General features: G+C 39.8%; 1 protein-coding gene across 6 annotated transcripts in view; it reads right to left on the reverse strand.

Annotated features, from left to right (window-relative positions):
* The window catches only part of CEP350 (centrosomal protein 350), a 165,773-nt gene extending 143,156 nt beyond the window's left edge, over positions 1-22,617 (reverse strand). For 3 of the 6 annotated variants that reach the window (XM_055110972.2, XM_055110960.2, XM_034941717.3), the window contains exon 1: positions 22,308-22,616. The gene's annotated coding sequence lies outside the window, so the exon portion shown is untranslated. Of the gene's footprint in view, positions 1-22,307 lie in introns of all 6 variants that reach the window. The other 3 variants (XM_055110970.2, XM_008978379.5, XM_034941709.3) reach the window with 2 other exon arrangements.
* Positions 22,618-27,814: the final 5,197 nt, after the last annotated feature.

The following is a 27,814-nucleotide window of genomic DNA, read 5'->3' on the forward strand; positions in this document are numbered from 1 at the left end:
CCCTCATCCAGAAAGAATAACCTCTAGCCTGAACTCAGTATTTACCATGTTTATCTTCCTTCAACTCTAACATTTTTCAAAAGTCAAAAAGGCCACCTTCCCACTAAGCACAAAACAACTGATCACAAATTATGCTTTCAAAATGTTCCCAAAAAGCTTTGTTAAATGAAGCTGTGTAAATACTAGAGATATCAATCACCCATAGTCCCATAGTCCTTTTCTCTAGGGAATTACCCCTATCCACTACTGTGATCCACAAAGACCTGCCCCTCACCCCAGCTCTAGCTGACTGGATAAGGACTAAGGAAGCGACTCAAAAGCATCCTATCCAGTCCCGGAAAAACAGACTGCAGAGTTTTGGAATTGAAAGGATAGGCAACGGAACATGAGCTATAAGGAGCCAAGCTGAAAAATACAATGAAAAACAAAGAGGAAGATCAAAGAAAAACAAATAAAAGTGGCCCCAAAGAAAAGGAAAAAGTGGTCTTGTTCTTGACAATTTTCCAGTTCCCATAATGCTAGTACCTCATTTTCTGCTCTTGCATTCTTTGAGGCCTCTCTGAAGTCTTAGAACAAATTTCCCTTTATTTGAGTTTCCTTACGGGGGAAAAATAAAAGATAAAAACCCACAGAAAAAGAGGATCCAACAAAATAGTATCATTCATTTCAAACCTCTAAATCATGTACTTAGAGAGAAAAAAGCTATTAATGAAAAATATATTTGAAATTCATTTCCTGTATTTCATTTCTTGTATTTCTTACATTCATATATTTCTTTTTTTTTTTTTTTTTGAGATGGAGTCTCACTGTCGCCCAGGCTGTAGTGCAGTGGCGCGATCTCGGCTCACTGCAAGCTCCACCTCCTGGGTTCGTGCCATTCTCCTGCCTCAGCATCCCAAGTAGCTAGGACATATATTTCTTAACACATTTTTTGTAGCATACTGGAAATGAATCTCAAATATACTACAAAAAAAGTGTTAAGAAATGTACTGTTTTTAAGAGAGAGAATAGAGAAAATACCCCAAAATGAATGACAGTTCCTCTCAGAGATGTGTGCAGGGTTTTCTCTGGTCATCAGAAAATGTTTTCTTTTAAGCCCACTGATAAAATGTTGCTTTTATCTTTCACTTTGTTATGAACAGTCCTTCAACTAAAAAGTCTATGTTTTTTAAACCAAAAATTGGAGTATAGTCTAAAAAGCTATTTTTTTTCCTGATTTACAGGCTTATTCTTATGAAAGTCTTAGAACAATTTAAACATTAAAAAACAATTGTATCTGTCTAGAAAACCTAGGAAATATGCCTACATTCTAGTATACAATTTTCCAGTCAACAGGCATACAACACTAAGTTATGAATATTTGGGATCTTAAACTTTCACCTTAAAACTCTCACTACTCTTGGGATTCGTAAAACATATTTCTCCTGTTTCCCTTGCCTCTTGATTGTTTTTTTCTCTTACCTCTCTTAACTCCTGATGGGTTCTCTACTTCTGTCTAATTCATCAATGGTAACATTTCCAAGGCTTTTTCCTGGGCCTCTTGTTCTCTAGCTCCTTCTACCCAGGCAACCTCACGTACTTTCATGGCTTTATTTCCTAAATGTTCTATTTCCTCCTTAGATCTATTTCTGAGCTCTAGATGCAAGTTTTCAGTCTATTAGATGTCTATCACCAAGTACCACTGGCACCTCAAATTTTTCATGTTCAAAACCAAATAAATTCATTATCTATCTTCAAAATTTTCTTCTTGTACTCTTAATAAATTGGATTAACATGCATCCAATTCATCTTTGACATTCCTATCTCTCCCACGTTCCATCATATACTTAGTTATCATATCATTTATACCTTTGTTTCTTTATTATATGTAAAATATGCCTCATACATAAAGCTATTTGTAAAAAAAAAAATTAAGATGTTTCTCTAATTTCTTTCTTTCTTCCCCTTGCCTCTGTTCAAAGCATCATCTTTAGCTTAAATTATGGTAAAAGCTTCCTAAATTATCCTGCTCCTAAATCCATTCTCCATACTGCAATCAAAGTTATCGTTCTAAAACAGAACCTAGCAATTCTGATTTTATAACTCTTCAATGACTATCATTTATGGGACAGAGCTCCAAACTCCTTAGCATGATGGACACTTGGAGACCTTCACAACATTAATTTACAGTCTCATCTTTTTATTTTTTTTTAAGCAAAACTGTATAACTACTTTCCTGTCGAATAGGTATATCTAGAGTACACTTTCTGAATATCCAGAAAATTTCATTATCTCCACATTGTCTTTTCCTAAATTTTATCTGGCAAGAATGCCCTTCAAAGCCAAACTCTAATGTCATCTCCTATAAATCTTTCCCAAACTGGCTCTTAATAAAATTAGTACTTCAATTAGTACTTCTCTGTTTCCTATAGTATTCTCTTCATTTTTTCCTTTTCTTTTTTTTTCTTTTTTAGAGACACGGTCTTGCTCTGTCACCCAGGCTGGAGTACAGTGGTGCAATCATGGCTCACTGTAGCCTGAAACTCGTGGGCTCAAGAGATCCACCTGCCTCAGCCTCCTGTGTTGCTAGGACTACAGGCATGCGCCACCATGTCCAACGAATTTATCTTATTTTTTTAAGAGACAGATCTCTCCTGTTGCTCAGGCTGTTCTTCAAATCCTGGCCTCAAGCAATCCTCCTGCCTTGGCCTCCCAATGCACTGGGAATACAGGCATGAGCTACCATGGTTGGCCTCTGTTCATTTTTCATAGTTCTTGTCATTATATATACATACACACATACATATATCATACATAATTCATTCATTCAATGAACATTCACTGAGCACTTATGGCTCACAATCAAGTAGAGGAGAGACACACATAAACAAATAGTATACAATATAATGAGTGTTATAATAGAGTTACAAATAGCATATATGTATCAGTCTCCCCACAAGGTTGTGTGGTCCTTAAGGACTGTATCTTCTTACCCATCTAGAGATCAACAGAACCTTCAATGAACAGATGAACAAACGGCAGCATTAGAAGCTGTTATGAGCTCCATTTAAACAGAAAAAAATAGGCCAAGCACAGTGGCTCACGCCTGTAATCCCAGCACTTTGGGAGGCCAAGGCAGGCGGATCACAAGGTCAGGAGATCGAGACCATCCTGGCTAACATGGTGAAACTCTGTCTCTACTAAAAATACCAAAAAATTAGCCAGACGTGGTGGCAGGCACCTGTGGTCCCAGCTACGTGGGAGGCTGAGGCAGGAGAATGGCATGAACCCGAGAGGCAGAGCTTGCAGTGAGCCGAGATCACGCCACTGCACTCCAGTCTGGGCAACAGAGCGAGACTCCATCTCAAAACAAAACAAAACAAACAAACAAACACCAGCAACAACAACAACAAAAAAAAAACAAAAAAATAAAGGAGAATCAAAGGCAGAGCTGCCAGTGGAAGGATGAATGGTGAAGAAGGAGGTATGATGGGTCAACAGAAGCGTTAAGAAACATGATCTCAGAAGCAGAAGAGGTAGTTAAAGGGCCAGGCTGCAAAACCACTCATAAGAAAGAAAGAGGAACAATTAACATATTTATCACTACGGCAGTAAATGAGGGGGAGAAAAAGAAATTGAAAAAATAGAAAATGAAAAGAAATGAAAAATAAGGAAATGAAATTCACATACTATTTTGTAAGTAGCCTGTAAGAATACATAGTAAAATAAACTACAAGGAACACACACACAAAATTTGACCCACTGATAACAGGGCAAAGAAAAGCGCTACAGGTAGTCACATAATAAGCTAAATATATGATGTCATGGAAATAATGGGAGCCGTTTGATAAAGGCATGTCATCATTAATGTGCAATAAATCAGAAAACTGGAGTAAAAGATAATGCTACTGCTCTATCACCAAGTAAAAGCCTAATTATGATTACACTAAAAAAAAGTATAAGAAATACATATAAACATTACTGGATACTCATTTATACACTCACTGACAGGAACAGGGTGATTAACAGTTAAACTGGAACAATGAAAACACTGCCATCTAGATTCACTGAACAGCAGAAGCTACTCAGAAGGGAAGACATTTCTCTCAGCTACCCATGCAAAGCAAAGATTGACTACTAGGTCTATGGCTTCAACCTCACAAAAAATGTTAGTGTTTCTTAAAAGGGAATGATGTACATAGATTATTTGCGGGAATTACTAGAGGGGTACCACTGCTAATTATTAGGCTACAACTTAGAAAACATATTTGCCTTGTTAAAAATGTTGTACCTATTGCGGCCGGGAGAGGTGGCTCACGCCTGTAATCCCAGCACTTTGGGAGGCTGAGGCAGATGGATCACGAGGTCAGGAGATCAAGACCATCCTGGCTAACATGGTGAAACCCCGTCTCTACTAAAAATACAAAAAATTAAACGGGTGTGGTGGTGGGCGCCTGTAGTCCCAGCTACTCGGGAGGCTGAGGCAGGAGAATGGCGTGAACCCCGGAGGCGGAGCTTGCAGTGAGCCGAGATCATGCCACTGCACTCCAGCCTGGCGACAGAATGAGACTCTGTCTCAAAAAAAAAAAAAAAAAAAAAGTTAAATACACTCAGTGTCCATTTAGACTCTGACTCTTCAAGCAACTCCAATGTGGTTGCCATCCCCATTTCTGAACAACTCTCATTAAAATCACCAAAAACCTCTTCATCTCCAAATCTAATGGGTATTTTCAATCCTCAACCTACTTGACCTCCTGGCAGCTTCATTACAATTGACCACTCTCTAAAAACACTCTTTTCGGCAGGGTGTGGTGGCGCGTGCCTGTAATCCCAGCTACTCAGGAGGCTGAGGCAGGAGAATTGCTTGAACCAGGGAGTCGGAGGTTGCAGTGAGCTGATATTGCACCACTGCACTCCAGCCTGGGTGACAGAGCAAGACTCCCTCTCAAAAAATAAAAAATAAAATAAACAGCACTCTTTTCCCTTGACTTCTATACACTATACTCCATACACACATTTTCCATACATACTCTTTTCCCTTGACTTCTATACACAACACTCCATACATACAATACATACATCTTCCCACTTCTCTAGTTCTCTTTCTCAGTCTCCTTTACTAGCTAGTCTTTCTTCATATGCCTTTTAAACCTTGAAGTTCAGGAGGATTTGACCTTCAGCTTTTTTGCTTCTAACACTATACTCTCTCGCTGGGCGACCTCACTCTTGCAAAAGGCTTTCAAAACCACTTACGCGCCAATGACTACCAAAACATCAGATTTTACCTCTAATATCCTAACCCACATATCAAACTGCTTATTTAGAAATCTGAAAGGCACATTAAACTCACCATCTCCAAGAGCCAGCTCATTATCGCACAAAAAACAAACGAGGTATTCCTTATCTCAGTCATCCAGCTGCATAAACCAGAAACAACTACAAGAAAAGGTGACCTCAAGAAGAGATGACCATATGACCTGTAAGGTTCTTTTCTACTCTGAAGTTATAATCTATACTACCAGTTCTCAAAGTACGGTTCAGGGATCTTTGAGGGTCTCTCACACTCTTTCAGGAAGCATCTTTGAAATCAAAACTATTTCCATAATAATATTAAGACTTTGTCTTTTTTTATTCTCATTCTCTTATGAATGTACAATGGAGTTTTCCAAAGGCCACATGACATATGATATCACAGCAGACTGAATGCAGACAGAATCAGATATGAGAATCCAGATGTCTTCTATTAAACCAGACACTAAAAAGAGTTGAAAAATGTCAAACAATGCCACTCACTGCTTTTTATTGTTGAGATACAGTTAGTTATTTTCCATTTAAAAATGTTAAGCCCAGGTGCAGTGGGTCACGCCTGTAATCCCAGCGCTTTGGGAGGCCAAGATACGAAGATTGCTTGAGTCCAAGAGTTCAAGACCAGCCTGGACAACAAAGTGAGACCCAGTGTCCACAAAAAAAAAAATTTTAATTAGCCAGGTGTGGTGGCATGCACCTGTAGTCCTCACTACTCAGGAGATTGAGGTTGGAGGATCACTTGAGCCTTAAACGTCAAGACTGCAGTGAGCTATAATTGCACTACTACACTCCAGCCTGGGCAATGGGGTGAGACCCTGTCTTAAAAACAAAACAAGGCAGGGCGCAGTGGCTCACGCCTATAATCTCAGCACTTTGGGAGGTCGAGGCAGGCAGATCACCTGCAGTCAGGAGTTCGAGACCAGCCTGGCCAACATGGTGAAACCCAGTCTCTACTAAAAATACAAAAATTAGCTGGGTGTGGTGGCATGTGCCTGTAGTCCCAGCTACTTGGGAGGCTAAAGCAGGAGAATTGCTTAAACCCGGGAGGCAGAGGTTGCAATGAGCCGAGATTGCACTGCTGCACTCCAGCCTGAGCGACAGAGCAAGACTCTGTCTCAAAAAAAAAAAAAAAAACAACAACAACAAAAAGTTATTATTTTAACATGTAATAGGTTTATCATTATTTTAAATAAACTAACAAGTACACTGAAAATTTCAAATACGGTAAACATCAACAGATAAATCCCACATGAACAAAATCTTTTTGAGTCTTCCATAACTCAAGTGCATGAGGCAGTCTTATACCAAAACATCTGTGAAACAATGATCTATACCTGTGGTGTGTATACACAAGTAAGATATAAGATGACATTGTGAAATAGCCAATTCTCAATTATCTTCTAACAGCAAATTTTTCTTTCACATGTATTGACAGTGTTTTCATCCAATCACATAGTTTCATTTTGCTCAATATTTATTGGCCTCCTACTAAGTGCCAGGCATTAAGGGACAAAAGATGAAAAAAATGACTTCATTCTGGCTCTTAGAATATTTTCCACACCTTTGCTACATTTCAGTTCTCTGATCTATATCAGATCTATGATAGGTTAAGAAAAAGTTAACTGAAAGTTTAAGAAAAGACAACTCTGCAATATTCCTACTATCTATCCTCAACATAAAATGGACAAATGGTAAATTTAGTAAGGACCAGCAGACAAAAAAGTGGAAAATACTCAGTTATAACTCAGATCTATTACACTGTTCCAAGTAAATTCCAGAATAACCAACAGTCCTATAACATAGTCTAATATACCACTAATCTGAGAATTTAGTCTCACCTGTTTCTACTTATAAAATATAAACCTCAAAAACTACTTTTACAAAAACTGAGTGACTTACTGTAATCCAGGAAATCCAGAAGATACTATGTAACATTAGTACTACTTTGGCCTTTGCAGCATAGGAAGTAGAGTAAGGATAAAAGAGAACACAATGCCCCACACTGATGAAATAAAGAGCTAAACTTCGTAAACAAGACACCCATAGTTTTTTATTTTAGGAGAGCTGAGGGCAGCAAACAGGACCAGAAATAACCAAAAGAAGGGGGGAGCCCTAAAAATAGGCCTACACTTTTGCTTACTCACTATCTAGTTATCCTGAGTACTTTTCTAAATTAATTTCAAGGAATATATCTACAAAAAGGTGTCTTACAGTTTGCAAGTCAGGATTATTTTTTGCCTAAAAGTATAAAAGTTTCACTATAAAATGTTCCCTTATACATAAGAAAGTGTTACTATTAGTTAACTCCAAGGAGAGGAAGTGAGGGTCCAGGATAGGAAGTAGATTTTTCAGTGTATTTTTTTTTATTTTTTAGAAGACAGGGTCTCATTGTTGCCCAGGCTAGTCTTGCTGAATTCCTGGGCTCAAGCAACCCTCCCACTTCAGCCTCCCAAGTAGCTGGGATTACAGCACACACCACCACACCCAGCTTCTGTTTCTGAATTCTTTTTTTAAAGCAGACACACTGATCACTTTTTGAGGAAAACTTCAAGGAAAAAAGAAATAATTTGTTTTTGTCTTTTTTAGAAACTGCTGCTTATTTTCCATCAACCCTGTTTCCATGTTGCTTAAGAGTCCATGCAAGAACAGCTTAAGGCCATTCAGTGCTTATTCCTACCCATTCAGTGGCCTGAGCAGTGGGAGCTGTAGACCAGTCTTCCGAGCACTCCAGTCTTTAGTAGGAAACTGCTGAATAGGCACAGAGGGCACCTGCACGCCCTCAGACCAGTCTGCAACCTCAGGCTGAGTAGTGTTAAACTCCAGAGCTGACACAGTCCACTCACCCTAAAATTCTTCCTTGGTCACAGCGTTTTCAGCAGCAGCCTGCTCTGCTTTTTCAGTCTCTTCAGGATCTCTGTAGAAGTAGAGATCAGGCATGACTTCCCACGGGTGTTCACAGGAAATGGTGGCACACACACACAGAACTTCCCGGGCCAGCACCCACCATATCAAACTCACTGAGTGAGCTTCCTTATTGTTGCACGGGATGGCAATGTCCACACAGCGCAAAGGAGACTCTGTGTTACACAGAGCAATGGTAGGTAGGTTAACCTAAGATGCTTCAGTTTGAGGCTGGTGGTCAAACCACCACAAGCCATGGCTCCCGGAAGGCTGCCTGGATCTGGTTAGTGAAGGTTCCAGGAGTAAAGCAGTCAGCAATTGGAGTGGCTCCAGTGGCAGCAGCAAACTTCAACACAGCCTTCTGGCCAGTATTTCTGCAGAATATGACACTGACATCAGCAGGGTTTTCAAAGGTAACAATGGCACGAGCTGCCAGCAGAAGCTTCTTTCAGGTCCTCTTCAGATTTATGATGTAGATGTCATTACTTTTCCTTTTATAGATGTACTGTTCCATTTGGAAGTCAAGGCTGCTGCCATCTAAGTGGGTTCCTCCTGCAAGGAACTTAAGGACATCAAGGCCTCTGGATATTGTAAAAGTTTCCCTTTAAGTTACAATGGGAATCCAGAACAACACTGTATGCACCCCTCTCTGGGTAGCGTGGAAAGCAAGATAATTTTCAAAAGTCTCCTTCTACGTTCAATAACTTAGTCAACTGAGAGGCTGTTTAAGGAAATGGAAACAATTTTTCTTTCATTGGAAGCCTTTAATGACTCCTTAATGCAGTATACTTGCTTCCTCTTTATGAATCCATCCACAGAATGTTATCAATTCTCTTTACCCCTCTGTACTATTATTTACATATCTGTCTCTTACATAAAACTGCAGAGATATTTTATTCCTCTTTTTTTTTTTTTTTTTTTTTTTTTGGAGACAAGAGTCTTGCTCTTGTCATCCAGGCGGGAGTGCAGTGGCGCAATCTCGGCTCACTGCAACCTCTACCTCCCGGGATCAAGCGATTCTCTTGCCTCAGCCTCCCTAGTAGCTGGGATTACAGGCACGTACCATCATGCCCAGCTAATTTTTATATTTTTAGTAGAGATGGGGTTTTGCCATGCTGGCCAGGCTGGTCTCGATCTCCTGACCTCAGGTGATGCACCCGCCTTGGCCTCCCAGAGTGCTGGGACTATAGGCGTGAGCCACGGCACCTGGTCTTATTCCTCTTTATATCCCTAGTTCACGCACAGTATATAGCCACATTGAGTGCTCCAGACCTGTTTGCCAAATGACAGTGCCATTGATCAGTCTCAGAATCCAATTCTTAAATGCAAAAAGGCACAAATACACATATGAAGCCAGGTATTTCATATAACATGAAAAGGTTAGACATTCCTAAGCAGAAAATATCTTACACGGTAACATGTAAAAAAATAAGTATACGTGTGCATACATATTTTATATTTTAAAACAATCTCAAAATTAAAAATAAATTCTTTCATAAAATATTTTCACTTTTAAAATTTAGACATGAAATAATGAATGAAATGAAGCCAGCTGGGCCCGGTGGCTTACACCTGTAATACCAGCACTTTGGGAGGCCGAGGTGGGCGATCACCTGGGGTCAGGAGTTGGAGACCAGCCTGGCCAACATGGTGAAACCCCATCTCTATTAAAAATACAAAAATTGGCTGGACGTGGTGGTGCATGTCTGTAATCCCAGCTACTTGGGAGGCTAAGACAGGAGAATTGCTTGAACCCGGAAGGCGGAGGTTGCAGTGAGCCAAGATCATGCTACTGTACTCCCTCCTGGGCGACAGAGTGAGACTCAGTCTCAAAAAAAGAAAAGAAAAGAAATGAAACCTATTAAGTTATAGCCAGTGCTATTACTATTACTTATCACTGATTTTTAGATATAGTTTTTAAAAAGGAGGGTGCCACAATTCCAGAAACAACTTCTACAAGCCCACTAACAACAACAAAAACTATAAATGGCTTTTTAAAAAAATCACCAAAACCCAAACTAATCAAAGATAAATCAGATTTTCTTTGGAAAAATATCCTTCTATTTGTACAAAGGTCTTCTTTACATCATTACTGCTCTATAACATTTAATAACTTATCATACAAAAATAGAGCAACTGTACACATTTTCAGAGATGATCTATTGTATAAAGTGTAGTCTAAGGAGCCTCTCTGAACCTATTCTGGTTTGGAAGCTGGCTGATTTATGAACTCTTCTTTGCTCAATCAAATTCTGTTAAATTTAGCTTGTCTAAGGTTTTTAATTTTAATAGATGGTGTCAGAAGTGGGATCCAAACTAAAGCTTCTAGCAACTCCCAGGAACACCAAGAGACAAAGCAAGGTACCCACTGGACTCATTTTGTCCACTGCTCTCTCAAAGCAACTGGAGATTGTGGGTAAGTTCTCTCTCAGATTCTGAAGCTCCATCAGTGTGCATTTGAGCTATCAGAGTTTGAGCAAATTTCTGATCCAAACTAGGTTTGGAAGTTACAACAGAAATTGGACTGGGTCCAGGATCCAACTGTATCTAACTGTCTTGGATCTAGTTAGAGGCCTCATATGTCTGGCTGGTTTAGACAGAAATTAGTATAAATGATAATACTGAAGGGGGTACCAATTTCAGCTTTCAGAAATTTGCATAGATTTTTGTGTTCTAGCCCCCTTTGTTTATTTTTCTTTCATGCTTAGGGAGGGAAAAATCATTGGCTAAGTTGATCAAAGGGATCCAAGGACCAAAGCAGCTATTCAAGGTAAAAATGGGATCCTTAATTTCTGAAGGAAATTAAGCTTATACATGCATTATTAGTAGGCCTCAGAAGCAGCAAATGCTTACAAAAATGATGAAATCTTACTAAAGGTAATTTAAAATCACAACGGTACATTCCAAATGAACACTGCACTTTAAGAAGTACATTTGAAAATGAGGGCTCCCAAATCAGTCTCATCTAGGGATGCCTGTTGGTGTGCAGAAGCTTCTAAAAAGATTTCAATATTTTTATTGCTTTTTATAAAAAAAAACTCTTTATAGAAGGCAAATAAAAAGCTTAAGCAACTAATTGTTAAGAAAAATTAAATCTGCTAATCTTTCAGCTCTGTTACTACTCTTCCCTGAAGGTGAAAAGAAAGTTATCCTAGATAGCGTTTATAAAAGGTAGGTTGCCAGGTAAAGTAAGCTTCCTCCTTTTTCAGATCTATTTTTGCTGAGTCCAGGTACAGAGAAGGCTTTCTTTGCCCTATTCCTTAATGGGCTCCATCCTGAACTTAGTAATTTCAGCTAAGAAATAGTAGCTAGGTTAAAAAGATCACCTGTAGGCCGAGCACAGTGGCTCATGCCTGTAATCCCAGCACTTTGGAAGGCCAAGGAGAGTGGATCACCTGAGGTCAGGAGTTCAAGACCAGTCTGGCCAACATGGTGAAACCCCGTCTCTACTAAAAGTACAAAAAAAAAATTAGCCAGGTGTGGTGGCGGGCACCTGTAATCCCAGCTATTCAAGAGGCTGAGACAGGAGTATCGCCTGAACCCAGGAGGCGGAGGTTGCAGTAAGCCGAGATTGCACAACTGCACTCCAGCCTAGGTGACAAGAGTAAGACTCTATCTCAAAAAAAGAAAAGAAAAAGAAAAAAGATCACTTGTCCAATTAAAATAAACCTTTCTGGCATTTAGCTGGCTATTCTGAAATCCTTCTGTAAAAGAAATTTACATCTATAAAGGAGATTTCCATTTGTAAATGTATGTGCCTATATACATTAGAAACAGAACGTCAAAGCATAAAACTAACAAAGAAACTCTGGACTTAGACACTTGACCAAACGGACCTAACAGACTTCTACAGAATACTGTACCCAAAAATCACAGAATATACACTCTCATCTGCACATGGAACATTCTCTAAGATGGACCACAAGCTCAGTCATAAAGCAAGTCTCAATACATTCTTAAAAAATGAAATCATGTCAAGCATATTATCAGACTACAGTAGAATAAAATTAGAAATCAATACCAAAAGGAACTCTCAAAACCACAAATACATGGAAACTAAACAACTTGTTCCTAACTAACTTGGTTAAACAACAAATTAAGGCAGAAATAAAAAAATTCTTTGAAACAAATGAAAATAGAGAAACAAACATACCAAAACCTCTGGGATACAGCAAAAGCAATGTTAAGGGGAAAGTTTACAGCACTAAATGCCTACATCAAAAAGACTGTAAGATATCAAATTGACAACTTAAAGTTGAACTTAAAGGAACCAGAAAAAGAACAAACTAAACCCAAAGCTAGCAGAAAAAAAAGAAGTAACTAAGATCAGAGCAGAACTAAATTAATTGAGACCAAAACAAACAAACAAACAAACAACAACAAAAAAAAACATACAAAGGATCAACAGAACAAAGTTAGTTCTTTGAAGGGATAAGCAAGATAGATAAACCTCTAAGTAAATTAAAAAAAAAAAAGTGAGAAGATCCTAAGAAGCATAATCAGAAATGACAAAGGTGACAGAACTCATACTACAAAAATACAAAAGAGCCTCAGAGACTACTATGAACATCTTTATGTGCACAAACTAGAAAAACCAGAGGAAATGGATAAATTCTTGGAAACACACAACCTCCCAAGATTGAACAAGGAAGAAATTGAAATCCTGAACAGATCAATAACAATTTACAAAATTGAATCAGTTATAAAAACAAATCTACAAACCAAAAAAAGACCAGGATCAGATGCATTCACAGCCAAATTTTACCAGACAAACAAAGAAGAGCTGGTATCAATCTTACTGAAACTACTCCAAAAAATCAAGATCACACTGAATGGACAAAAGTTAGAAGCATCCCCTCTATGAACTGAAAAAAGACAAGGATGTCCACTCTTACGACTCCTATTCAACATAATACTTTCCATCCTACCCATAGGAATCAGGCAGAAAATTAAAATTTAAAAAAAGGCATCCATATAGGAAAAGAGAAACTCAAATTATCTCTGTTCAACCCTAAGGAGTCCTTCAAAAAACTCCTAGACCTAAGAAAAAGACTTCAGTAAAGTTTCAGGATGCAAAATCAACTTACAACAGTCAGTGGCATTTCTATATGCCAATAATGTTCAAGCTGAGAACCAAATCAAAAATGCAATCCCATCTATAATAGCCACATGAAAAATAAAATACCCAGGAATAAATTTAACCAGGGAGGTGAAAGATTTCTACAAGGAGAACTACAAAACACTGATGAAAGAAATAACAGATGACACAAACAAATGGAAAAACATTCCATGCTCATGGATTGGAAGAATCAAAATTTAAATGACCATACTGCCCAAAACAATCCAAAAATTCTATTCCCATCAAATTAGTAACATCATTTTTCACAAATTAGAAAAAACAATTCTAAAATTCATATGGAACCAAAAAAGAGCCTGAATAGCCAAGCAAAAAGAACACAGCAGGAGGCATCACATTACCCAACTTCAAACTATACTACAAGGCTATCCTAACCAAAACAGCATGTTACCAATACAAAAACAGACATCTGTATCAATGTAACAGAATAGAGAACCCAGAAATAAAGCCATACACCTATAACCAGTTGATCTTAAACAAAGCTGACAAAAGCAAAAATGGGGAAAGGACACCTATTCAATAAACAGTGCTAAAAAAAAAAAAACCCCAAAAAAACACACAAAAAAACTGGCTAGCATGTGCAGAAGAATGAAACTGGACCCCCTACCTTTCACCACATACAAAAATTAACTCAAGATGTATTAAAGACTTAAACATAAAACCTCAAACTATAAAGATCCTATTTTTAAAAACCTAGGAAAAACTCTTCTGCACATGGGCCTAGGCAAAGAATTTATGACTAAAACCTCAAAGGCAAATGCAACAAAACAAAAATTGATAAACAAGATTTAATTAAACTAAAAAGCTTCTACATAGCAAAAGAATCAACAAGTAAAGAGGTAACCTAAAGAATGGGAAAAAAATGTTTGCAAACTGTACATCTGACAAAGGACTAAGATCCAGAATCTACAAGGAATCTTAAACAAATGAACAAGAAAAAAAAATAACTCCATTAAAAAGTGAGCAATGGACATAAACGGACACTTCTCAAAAGAAGACATACAAGTGGCCAACAAACATATGAAAAAAATGCTCAGAATCACTAATCATCAAGAAAATACAAATTAAAACCACACTGATACCATCTCACACCAGTCAGAATTGCTATTATTAAAGAGTTAAAAAATAACAGATGACAAGGATGCAGAGAAAAGGGAGTATCATACACTGCTGGTGGGAATGTAAATTAGTTCAACCCCTGTGGAAAAGAGTAGGGGGATTTCTCAAAGAACTTAGAACTATCATTAGACCCAGCATTCCCACTACTGGGTATCTATCCAAAGGAAAAGAAATCATTCTATCAAAAAGACACTGCACTAGTATGTTTATCACAGCACTATTCACAACAGCAAAGTCATTGAATCAAACTAAGTACCTATCAACAGTAGATCAGATAGGCCGGGAGCAGTGGCTCATGCCTGTAATCCCAGCACTTTGGGAGGCCGAGGTGGGCAGATCATGAGGTCAGGAGTTTGAGACCAGCCTGACCAACATAGTGAAACTCCATCTCTACTAAAAATACAAAAATCAGCCAGGCATGGTGGCATGTGCCTGTAATCCCAGCTACTCAGGAGGCTGAGGCAGAATTGCTTGGACCCGGGAGGCGGAAGTTGCAGTGAGCCAAGATCACGTCACTGCACTCCAGCGTGAGCAACAGAGCGAGACTCTGCCTCAAAAACAAAACAAAACAAACAAACAAACAAAAAACAGTAGATTAGATAAAGAAAATGTGGTACATATACGCCGTGGAATACTACGTAGCCATAAAAATGAATGAAATCATGTCCTTTGGAGCAACATGGATGCAGCTGGAGGTCATTATCCTAAGCAAATTAATGCAGAAACAGAAAATCAAATATCACACCTTCTCTCACTTGTAAGTGGGGTCTAAACAATAGGTAAATATAGACATAAAGATGAAAATAAGATACTGTGGATTCCAAAAGTGGGAAAGGGCCGGGCGTGGTGGCTCACACCTGTAATACCAGTACCTTGGGAGGCCAAGGTGGGCAGACCACTTGAGCTCACAAGTTTGAGACCAGCCTGGCCAACATGGTGAAACCCCATCTCTCCTAAAAATACAAAAAATTAGCCAGGCATGGTGGCTCGTACCTGTAGTCCAAGCTACTCGGGAGGCTGAGGCAGGAGAATCGCTTAAACCTGGGAGGCAGAAGTTGCAATGAGCCTAGATCAAGCCACTGCACTCCAGCCTGGGTGACAGAGACTCCATCTCAAAAAAAAAGGTGGGAAGTGACAGGTAAGGGGTAAAGGTTGAAAAACAACCTACTGGGTACTATGTTCACTATTTCAGTGATAGGTTCAACAGAAGCCCAAACCTCAGCATGATGCAATATACCCATGTAACGAACCTGCACGTGTATCCCCCACAACCCAAATCTAAAATAAAAGCTAAAGCGTAGTCTAACTTCATTTATAACTAACCAGAGAAACAAACCGTATTAAAGCTGGACGTTAGGATTCAACCAGCATCATATTATCAAGTGTGTAGTCATGACCCGTTAGTAGATTAAAACAAAACAAAACAAAACAATATCGTGGATTGGAGGTAGCATTTTTTTAATGGAACTAAATAGGATTGATTTGCAAATATCAAGTGTATTGAAAGTAGTGAGCGCTTTATTTTATTTTATTTTATTTTTGAGACACAGTCTCTCTGTCGCCCTGGCTGGAGTGCAGTGGCGCGATCTCGGCTCACTGCAACCTACGCCTCCCAGGTTCAAGTGATTCTCCTGCCTTAGCCTACTGAGTAACTGGGATTACAGGCGCGTGCCACCACGCCGAGCTAATTTTTTTGTATTTTTAGTAGAGATGGTGTTTCACCACGTTGGCCAGGTTGGTCTTGAACTCCTGACCTCAAATGATCTGCCTACCTCGGCCTTCCAAAGTGCTGGCATTATAGGCGTGAGCCACCGCGCCTGGCCATGAGGCTGTTTAAAGTAAAACTTGGAAAAGTGAAACTTTTGATTCATTATATGTATACACATACACGTATAACACACGTCTATTCTTTTTATTTAAAAAAAATAAAAAATAAAGATAAATGTAAAAAATCAACCTTTGGGAGCACAGAACATGGAAAATATATATAGGTGTCCTGGTCAAAAGTTCAAGAGGTTCCTAAACTTTCTCAGTTCACAGACCCCTCAGTATGCCAGTTATTTTTTTCATGGAACCCCTAGGCCAAAAAAATACCTAACAGTTCCATTTACTAAGTAGTTAAGTCCACAACCTAAAAAGTATTTATAGCCTACCAACTTAGTAGCAGATCGAAAAATAAATATGTATAAATTGAAATAAATATTTTTATTACTAAATTACAACTACTTAATAGGATGTGTGTACCTACTAGATATTACACAAGTTCTCAAATCTTGAAATCATTTTGGACACCACCACCTTCATTTACTGTTCCAAATTGATTTTTGCATAGTACTTGCTTTTTATCACAGCAAACTCCCAAAACCTAGCGTTTGGAAGACACAGTGTCATCAAAAAAAATGGAACACAATCTCTTGTGTGGTATCTCAAACTGGTAGTTTGAGTAGTGTCCTATAGATGTCAAATATCCCACAGCTATCCAATATTGCTGTTTCCATTAAAATTTCTCAAATAATGCATAGTGTCCAGGTGAGTTACTATGGTGCTCCACAGTACAGCAGGTCCTCCATAACACAGTTTCATTCAATATCATTTCTTCACAATTTTGATGAGAAAATAATTTTGATTCCCCACCAGGGCTACCATCTATGTGGAGTCTGCATGTTCTCCCCATGTCTGTGTGGCTTTTCTCCGTATGCTCCAGTTTCCTCCCACATCAGAGAGGTGCACGCATTAGGTGAACTGACATGAATTGGCATGTCTATATGGTCCCAGTCTGAGTGAATGTGGGTGGGTGGGTGGGTGTGTGTGTGTGTGTCTGTAAATGCTACCTGCAATGGAATGGCAGCCTATCTTGTGCCCTACTTGCCGGGACAGGCTCCAGCCACCTGCCATCCTGAACTGAAATAAGTGGGTAATTATCTTGACTTTTTTTAGTATTTCTTAAATGTATGCATAGGACCCATTTATTTCAATGTTTAATATTAGAGGTGTTTGGGGTCTTAGAAGTTGCAGTTTCCAAGTACTTATGGACAACATTAAGTGAGGATTTACTTCAGTGCACAGTTTAGGAATACTGGATTTAAGAAACACTGATCTAGCCTACGGGTTTACTTTGTAAAGTAAGAAATAAGACTTAAGGCTACAAAGCTAGGAGAAAAACAAATATATTTATTATAGATTTTCCTAAATTTCAACCTTCTGCCAACAAAAGTTTTTTTGTTTGTTTGTCTGTTTTGAGACAGAGTCTTCCTCTGTCACCTAGGCTGGAGTGCAGTGGTGCAATCTTGGCTCACTGCAACCTCCGCCACTCAGGTTCAAGCAATTCTCCTGCCTCAGCCTCCCCAGCAGCTGGGATTACAGGAGCCTGCCACCATGCCCAGCTAGTTTTTTACTTTTAGTAGAGATGGGGTTTCCTTATTTTGGCCAGGCTGGTCTCAAGCTCCTAATCTCAGGTGATCTGCCCGCCTCAGCCTCCCAAAGTGCTGGGATTATAGGCATGAGACACCGCACCCAGCCAACAAAAGTTTTGTTTGTTTTGAGATGGAGTCTTGCTCTGTTGCCCAGGCTGGAGTGCAGTGGCAGTCTTGGCTCACTGCAACCTCCACCTCCCTGGTTCAAGCAATTCTCCTGCCTTGGCCTCCCCAGTAGCTGGGATTACAGGCCTGCCACCACGCCTTGCTAGTTTTCGTATTTTTAGTAGAGATGGGTTTCGCCATGTTGGCCAGGCCGGTCTCGAACTCCTGACCTCAAGTGACCCACTCGCCTCAGCCTCTCTAAGAGCTGGGATTACAGGCATGAGCCACCAAGTCCCAGCCCTTCCATCAACAAATGTTTTGACACAGGATCTAATTATGAGATACTCTGTTGATGAAATGTGTAGATCTCTAAAAATCACATTCAAAAATACATTTATATCACTATTTAACAGAAGAAAAAATTTACTTCAATTTTTTTAGAAAAAAGTTTCAAAAATTATAAAAGTGATTCTTACAATAAAACCATACAAAAATGTCTAAAGTAAAAAAGAAAAGTCATCCACTCCCTCAGGAATAACATGTTTAATGGTTTAATGTCTATCCTTATAGACCTTTTTCTATTCACATGCAAAATGAAAACAAAACTACATTTATTTGTCTATGTGTTTTTTAAATAAATTATATTCTATAGTATAGTGCAACTTATTTTTTCACTTAATTTTATATCATGAACATTCTTCCAAGTCAATACATAATTGTAACAGCAAACACTTATGTGGTGCTTATTAATGCTTATTTAGGGCCTAAGTGTTAACTCATTTAATTCTCGTGGTACCCCTGTAACATGAGAACTACTAGTATATCCAATTTATAGTTGACTTTAAGTAATTCGCCAAGAGTCACAGCTAGAAAGTGGTGCAGTTAGGTTTTGAATCCAGAAGGTCCACCGCATGGTTCCAGGAGCTGAAGGATATGCTCAGCTGCTGCTCATGAAGTAAATATAGATACCCTGAAACCTGTTAACAACTGCACAGTAATTCACAGCATAAAAATACTAGACTTTTAACTATTAGCCTACCAACAGACATTTAGGACATTTTTTAATTATTTATAAATGTTATTGACATCTTGAAATAATGCTAATATAAACATTCTTATACAATTCCTATGCTGTTAAAATTTATGTAAGATAAATTTTAAGCAGGAAATGATTCTATCAAACAATATATATACTTTTAATCTTGATAGGAAATGCCAAATTTCCTTCCAGAAGGTTGCTCCAATGGTATCAATTTATAGTCCCAACTACAGAGGAAAGGGTTCAGATTCATTTTTAAGTTAACACTTTGGATTCATGAAAAAAAAGGCCCATTTTGAGTTTTTAATTAATACTGAATAGACTGCCAAGTTGATCACAATTATGTTCTGATTTTATAATTATCTGACATATTAAACAAATGTAGACTTAGCAGCTGTGCAATGGATTCTTCTCCCAGTTATGAAATCAACTATGCATGAGATATCGCCCCTATACAACCCTCTGTTTTCTTATGTATAAAATATGGGAATTGGACTAGCTGGCCTTGAAGAATTTAAACTCCCAATGCTGAGATTAAGAAGTGACTTAAAGTTATTACAAGGCTATAATTATAGTACTAGTATAACAGGTTAGGGTCTTAAAGTTTATATTTTCTTTAAATTACAGTAACTATTGCCAGAGCACCTAGGCAAATCATTAAAATAGTAAATAAAGTTTCCACTGTGGCTTATTCCCAGTGGCTTTTTAATCCCAGGCTGTCATTCCCTTGCTACCCAGCAAATCTGAGCATATCTCTGGAATATATTCCCAAGAGTTGAGGTGTGCTTAGGAACTAAGAACTAGTCTTTTGTTTTGTTTTGCATTTAAAATATTATTCTGGGACTATTCTTTAGTCAATTTCTTCAATTAGTATTTATTGACTATGTTACCATATGCTAGGCACTGGGTGCATAATAGTGATTAAAGGATCTCTGCCATCATGGAACTTACAGACCAGATGAGAAAGGCAAAGAATAACTCAAAATAACCACAAGTAAATGTAAAATCACACTTATGATAACAATGAACAACAACAACAATAAATCAATACAGAAAAAAATACTATGCAATCTGATGATTTTTTTACACTATAACACTAAAATTTGCCTCATGTTGCAAAAATAACAATCACAATTATACACAGAGAATTAACTTTTTAAATCATCAGTTGTCTCAACAATAAAATCATCAAGATATTACTACTTTTCAGTTATGTTACTGATCATGTGGCTTGAATGTTTGTTTTACATAACTAAGAGTATAAATGACTGAAAGAATAAAGATGACAGAACTGAGTATCCAAAGTGAAAGACAATAAATGAACTACACTTTAATAATCTTGTTCAAGCAAAAAGTATATACATAAAGAAGTAAAGTGATCCATTATAATTCATGACTTGTCAATAATTAACAAAACGTTATAAAAATACTAATGTTTTTAAAGAACTGACGATCATCAGCATAAGGGGCAAGTGGCATGTAAAAAGGAACAAAAATAGAATAATTTTTTAATATTTTAAAATAACACCAAATGCCAGAGCACCTATATTAATATTTAGTTTAAAATAAAAATAATTCCACATTATCTGCAGAAATGAGAGGCATTCACATAAATGATCTTCCTTGTGTGTCAGTTTCCACGACTGCAAAATAAGGATATCTGCCATACCTACTTCACAAGATCACTGTGAAAACTAAATAAAATAATGTATATAGAAGCACACCAAAAACTGATGTCAGTTATTTTAGACTTCTTTTTTGCTCCCACTATAAATTATAGCAATTTAACAAATAAAATTGATTATAGCAGTACTTCATCTCCTTTCTTCTGCTCATATATGGTAGAAGTGTTATAAAATGGGCAAAAGACTGACAATCAGAAGCAGAAGGAAAAAATCCAAAAACTTTATAATTCATAAATTGATTGCCCCACAGAAGGTTGGCTGTTTAAGTATTAACGCTCTTACATGACATACACACCAATTTATCTCAGAAAATCAAAGAAATATGTTCACATACGTATGAAATTTTTTACATATACAACTTGCCATCTCTACATACACAAAATTCTGCTACTGAGGATGAAGAGATACAGAGAGATACACATGTATTTATCCACATATACAATGTATTCTAGCTTGAAGTTTATTTTCAGATTACAGTATCTTAAATTTAATGCACTGACAGTTCAAATGATTCAGATTTATTTCATTACATTAAATAACATTTGTCAATTTAGCACACCGAAACTAATTATTATATGCCCATGGCTTTGAAGCAACTTCCAGCATGGGTCTAACAATCCCTCAAAGTCACAATTCCATGTCATTAGCAGTGCATTTCCTTGTTTAAAAATAATATATTAAACTAAGAAATTTTCAGAATGGAGGGCAACTTTTAGTATTTTATCATTGTTTCTACAGAACTTTTCAGGTTGTTACTAGCTCTGCCAAAGATAGTCTTTCTTTTAAAACTCTTCAAATACAGGGCAGGAGGTATCGTTAACATGGCAACAATAACGACTTCCCCAAATTCAAAACAAGGATCACCATCAAAACAAAACAATCAGGTGGAGTACATGGATATTGATCACTATTTCTGACAACCTGTTTTTTCCCATATGAAGGATTTGCTACTGCATTAAAACATTAAAATCTATGCCTATGTGCAACTTTCTATCTGAATATTTAAAATCCAGGCAAATTCCAATTCATATCTTGTGACATTAGCTAAATATTACTTAGCATGTTGAGCTGCATTTAAAAGGCAGAGGAAAATACTGACAACTTCCAAAACATAAAGCCTTTTAAATCTTTCCCCAAAATATCTGTGAATAAACTACCTTCAGCAGCCGCTAGACTAGAGTAGATCAAAGTTTTCCCTATACTTGAGAATGTGATCCCCACTGAAAAGGAACAGAAACTGATCATCCCTGCCACTGGAGCCAGTCCCCGGAATCTCCCCAAATATGCCTGATCGCCAAATGAAGAAGGGACACTTCTCCGGGCAGCAAAGGCTAGAGGTATCTTACCTCTGCAGGCTAGAGGAGGGGCGGAGGAGGCGGGAGGACACTGGCACGTAAGGAAGGAAATTCCGTCTTCAGCAGGCACTGGTGGGACCCGAAACCTAGGTCCCCGAAAAGCCTCAGAACCCAGGGAGGTTCCCCGAGGGGGACGCCAAGCAGGGCCAAGACTCTCCGCGCCCGGCCCCGCCTCTCTTGCCGCCACCGGGGACCCGGGACCGCGGACAGAGACAGTTGAGGCTGAGCGAGACTCCGCGGTCCCAGCCAGGTCCTACAGGAGCTCACCTGAGAGTGTCGCCTCCGCCCTCGGCTCCCACGGTGCATCCCGCGGAGCCTGGCGGAGGGTGCAGTGACGCCGCCCCGACCGGCCCCAGGGCTGCCCGGCCTGGCCTCCCCGCTCCGGGGACGCACCGGGTGCCCGCCTCGCACCGGCTCCGGGGATCCGCCGGTCCGCTGGGAAGGAAGACAAGGCGGAAAGGCTGCCTCCCCTCCCTCAGGGCAAGCCACCCCCCGAGCTGCGGCTCCCTGCAGTTCTCTCTGGCGCAGGTCTGGCCCCGCTCCCCGGCCCGGGAGTCACTTCGTCAGGGGCGGCCCGGTCGCCATTACAGCCCAACAACTGACACGGAGGAGGAGCGGCGCCAGCGGCAGCGGCTGTGGCGGCGGCGCGAGGCAGGGCGGGAGCAGTCGGGCCCAGGCAAACCTCGCGAGAACTGTCCCGAGACAGTGCCACAGGCATGCCAACCTTCGGTTAGGGCCATGTTGAGTGTGGCCGAAAGGTGGGAGCGAAATAAAACAAGGAGCAGAACCGCGAAGAAGCCATGTTTGGTGCGTCGAAGTTTAAACTCGTAGGACTTGGGAGGAGCCAAGGTATATCCGCAGAAGAGACCACCCCTGCCCTTTCGCTTTGACGCTCATTGGGCCTTTTGGCTGCGCATTTCACCCCGGGCTGAGAAAACAAGCTGGCGATTTGACAAGAATGAACTCAAAGTCTGGAAACGGCAGCTTCTGAGAGTTTACAATGTTTCACCAATTGTCGTCCAAATAAGTCGTCACCCCTGTCAGAGTAGTTGCAGCTCTGCCGTTACCCACCGCTGTCACTGTGGCCGTTTTATTCGCGAGGGTTACAGTTCTGTTTAGCATGCATCTAATGACTTAAGACTCCACGCAAGTAAAACGGAGTTTCCTCCCATTAAGTATTGGCTTTGCTTTAACAGTGCTTTGAGAGGCTCTCTGTGGCCAACATATCTTCTCATATCTTTGTCCTCGTTTCCCAATCTCCGCGTGGTGAAATCATCTATCAAGACTTGGCTTAAAGGACCTCTCTTCTGCAAATAATGCCATCTTCCGCTAGGTGCTCACTGCACACAGACTCGCCGCCCACCACTTCTGTCCACCTTCTGAACTCCGATAGTTATTTACCCAGAGACTGTTTCTCATCTTTAAGTGTCTTGAAGACTTTAAGATCTGTTTTATCTCGCTATACCCCAAAATGGCCTAGCACAGTAACTAGGACATTGTAGGTGCTCAATAAATGTTTGTCGAATATCAATGACAGCAGGAGGCAGTAAATGGTCCCTCTTTGTAGGGCCTACAGCTGTGCCTGAGTAGGATGTACAGAAGTCCTGCATACGTGTGAAATGTCTCCAGGAAGCTGCACTGGAGGGGACAGGAAATGTGGGTAATCGTATGGTGCAAGTGGTAGCAAAAAAGACAACATAAGGAAAATGTTATTTAGGTTTTGCCCAGTCTTGCTGTTTAAAGCCCTGTGTTAGATGCTTTTCATGCGTTATTTTACTGAATGTAAACAACCACCTTATTAAATATACTCACTTTTTTAAAACGAAGAAACACGTACTGGCCGGTCACAGTGGCTCACGCCAGTAATCTCAGCACTTTGCGGGGCCGAGGCGGGTGGATCACGAGGTCAGGAGTACAAGACCAGCCTGGCCAAGATGGTGAAACCCCGTCTCTACTAAAAATACAAAAATTAGCCGGGCGTGGTGGCGGGTGCCTGTAATCCCAGCTACTCGGGAGGCGGAGGCAGGAGAATCGCTTGAACCTGCGGGGCGGAGGTTGCAGTGAGCCGGGATCGCACCACTGCACTCCAGCCTGGGCAACAGAGTGAGACTCCATCTCAAAAAATAAAAAAAAAGAAAGAAAGAAAGAAAAGAAAGAAACAAGTACTGAAAAAGCTAAGTAATTTGCCCAATTTTATACCATCAATAAAAGGGAGCTGTAAGCTTTGGGATCTGCTTTGCCCCAAAGCCTGTTTATACTTTTTCAGCCCCATGCTATCCCCTTGACAACAGAGAAGACACCAAAGTTCTGTCACTGTGCTCAGAGCAGGGTTACCCTGGTATCAGCCTATGCACAATTTCTACTTCTTATACCTTGTGTTGGTCTGTCTTCTCCTCGCCTCCTAAATTCCCCAAGCACATCAATGTCTTTCTTTTCTAATATCCCGTTACTCTTGTGTTTACCCTACAGATTGGCCCTGAATCTATCAAGTTTTGTACTAGTTGCATATAGTTTCATGAGAGTAATTAATCTCTGGAACAAGATTGGAGGTTTACTGTGGAAAGGTTTGTGGCCCTTCCCAGACGTCTCCGCAGTGTTAGGCCGGTAATAGGTGTTCAATATGGCTCCCTTGTTTCTCCTACTTTTTAGTAGACACTAAGATTGCATTTTTCTTTATATTCTTTGTTGATTACTATGGCCTTGACTCTCACCACTCTTTGGATAACTGGATCTTGGCCCTAGACTAAATCTCCAATTACCTGTTACCCATCTTCACATAGATACAGAAGTCACCAGCACCTTCAGCTCCCATATTAAGGTTATCATTTTTCCTCCCTCAGTCTCACAAAGCCAGCTCCTCCTCGTTTCCTCTGTATTTCTGTTCATGGCCGTCACAGAACACTCTTCTGAGAACTAAGAGAACCAAAGTTTCAGAAATATTATATACTCCTCTGTATGCCTTGCTCCCACCCAGTTATTAAGTCTCTAAATACCACTGATGCATATTTCTTATATGTACTTCCCTTTTGTCTGATTGCACCACTGCCTTCCTAATTTAGACTGTCATTTCTACTGCCCAAATGATTATAGTAGTATTTCCACAGTTCAGCTTGAGTTTTGTCTCTATCATGTCTCTACCTGCCAAGGTAAGTAAAAACTTTTCGCCTCAGCCATCAAGGCTTTTCTCAGTATGGCACCAACCTAACTTTCCATCTCCCTTAAGTAAGACAGCACAATAAAGTAGAAAGGGCAGGAATGTGACATCAGAAAGACACTTATTCAAATCTTGGCTCTATCACTTACTTGCCCTATGACCCCTCAAGAACCTCAATCTTCTTGTCTATATCAAGGCTAATGATATCTACCCTGTAGGGTTGTCTTAAAGATTAGAAATAATACCTGTCAAGAGCTTGACGTTAAAAGACAGAAATAAATGGTAGCTAATGTCACGAAATGGGAAGTGATACACTGACTGAGAATGTTACATTCAAGCCACACTGGATCGGAGAAACAACCTGTTCATTCCTACCTCTAGGCCTTTGTTTCCTAACCTGGAACACATATTACCCCAGCTCGCAATTTCTGCCACATTCTCTAAGTGCCAACTGAGAAGCTAACTACTACAGAAAAAAATCCTTGATTGCTCATACTTTCCAGGTGCTCTTCCACCCCTGAACTGTGTGATGCTGTGTCTCCTGCATAGAGCGGTATCTACTATCAGTATTTCTGCGTGTATCTTATACATCATGATCATGTTAGATTCTAAGGACCTTTGTCTCCTTCATAGTGGATTAAAAGCATGAATTCTGCACATAGTGAATGACATCATTACATCGCCAAAGCTATATCTGTCTATTTCTTAATTCGTTGTCTAGAGATCAATATCAAATTTTGCATTCCCAGGAAAGAAAACATAGCTATTCACCTAGAATTTAAATTCTGGGTTTAAACCTTGGCTGAGGCCGGGTGCAGTGGCTCACCCCTATAATCCCAGCACTTTGGGAGGCCAGGGTGGGTGGATGGATCAGTTGAAGGCAGGAGTTCGACACCAGACTGGCCAACATAATGAAACCCCATCTCTACCAAAAATACGAAAAATTAGCCGGGCATGGTGGTGAACGCCTGTAGTCCCAGCTACTTGGCAGGCTGAGGCATGAGAATCACTTGAACCCAGGAGGCAGAGGATACAGCGAGCCAAGATTGCACCACTGCATTCCGGCCTGGGTGATGGAGTGAGACTCTGTCTCAAATAAATAAATAAATAAAGCCTGGCTGAGCTACTTACTAGCCATATAACTTTGGTCAGGGTACTTAACCTCTTCGTGACTCAGTTTCCACTTCTGTATAGTGGAGATTGCAATGGTACCTACCTCACTGGGTTGTGTAAGAAAAGAAATAACACATGTAGAGGAATATAAAATGTGTTCAGAATATACAAATATGTAGAGACAGAAGGTAGATAAGTGATTGCCTGGGGCCGAGAAGTGGAATAGACATAGGGGAGGGGAGGAGAAATGGGAAATGACTACTAGTGGTTATGGAGTTTCCTTTTATTTTGAGAGGGAGTCTCGCTCTGTCGCCCAGGCTGGAGTGCAATGGCATGATCTCAGCTCACTGCAACTTCTGCCCCCCAGGTTCAAGCGATTCTTCCGCTTCAGCTTCCTGAGTAGCTGGGATTACATGCTATCCGCCATCACGCCCTACGAATTTTTGTATTTTTGTAGAGACGAGGTTTCACCATGTTGTCCAGGCTGGTCTTGAATTCCTGACCTCAGGTGATCTGCCCACCTCAGCCTCCCAAAGTGCTGGGATTACAGGCATGAGCCACTGTGCCTGGCCTTTTTCTTTTCTTCTTACAGAGTTTCGCTCTTGTTGCCCAGGCTGGAGTGCAATGGTGCGATCTCGGCTCACTGCAACCTCTGCCTCCTGGGTTCAAGTTATTCTCCTGCCTCAGCCTCCCATGTAGCTGGGATTACAGGCATGCGCCACCACACCCAGCTAATTTTGTATTTTTAGTAGAGATGGGGTTTCTCCATGTTGGTCACACTGGTCTCGAACTCCCAACCTCAGGTGATCCGCCTGCCTCAGCCTCCCAAAGTGCTGGGATTACAGGCGTGAGCCACTGTGCCCGGCCCCAGAGTTTCTTTTTTATGCGATGAAAATGTTCTAAAATTGATAGTGGCAACAGTTGCACAACTCTGTGAACATACTAAGACCCATTCAATTGTATGCTTTAAATAGGTGAATTGTATGATATGTGAAGTATATATCCATAAAGCTGTGTTGAAAAAGAAATAACACATGTGAAGGACATATAGTTGGCACATAATAGGTGCTCAAAAATGTTGCTTATTTTTACTATTTTTAATACACTGTATTAGTGCCTTGCATATAATTAGGTATTCAATATTTGTTGAATTAAATTTATTTGTTGAATTTAAATTCTAGGTGAATAGTGATGTTTTCTTTCCTGGGAATGCAAAATTTGATATTAATCTCTAGACAACAAACTAAGAAATGGAAAGATACAGCTTTGGTGCTGTAATGATGTCATTCACTATTTGTAGTTAATTGAATAAAAATATGTGTCAGGATTAACTAAAGGCATTCCTAAGGAAATGTCAAGCCTAGATGCCAAGTCTGATCTGTAATCTTGTCCACCATCTTTTCAATAATAAATTCAACCATAACAAATCTCCCTTTCATTTTAACAAACTATGCAGATACCAAGTTTAGGGGTAGGTTTCCTGGTTACTTTTATTTTTTCTAGAGTT

Source organism: Pan paniscus, chromosome 1 (assembly GCF_029289425.2).
Source record: "Pan paniscus chromosome 1, NHGRI_mPanPan1-v2.0_pri, whole genome shotgun sequence".
NCBI classification, from domain to species: domain Eukaryota; kingdom Metazoa; phylum Chordata; class Mammalia; order Primates; family Hominidae; genus Pan; species Pan paniscus.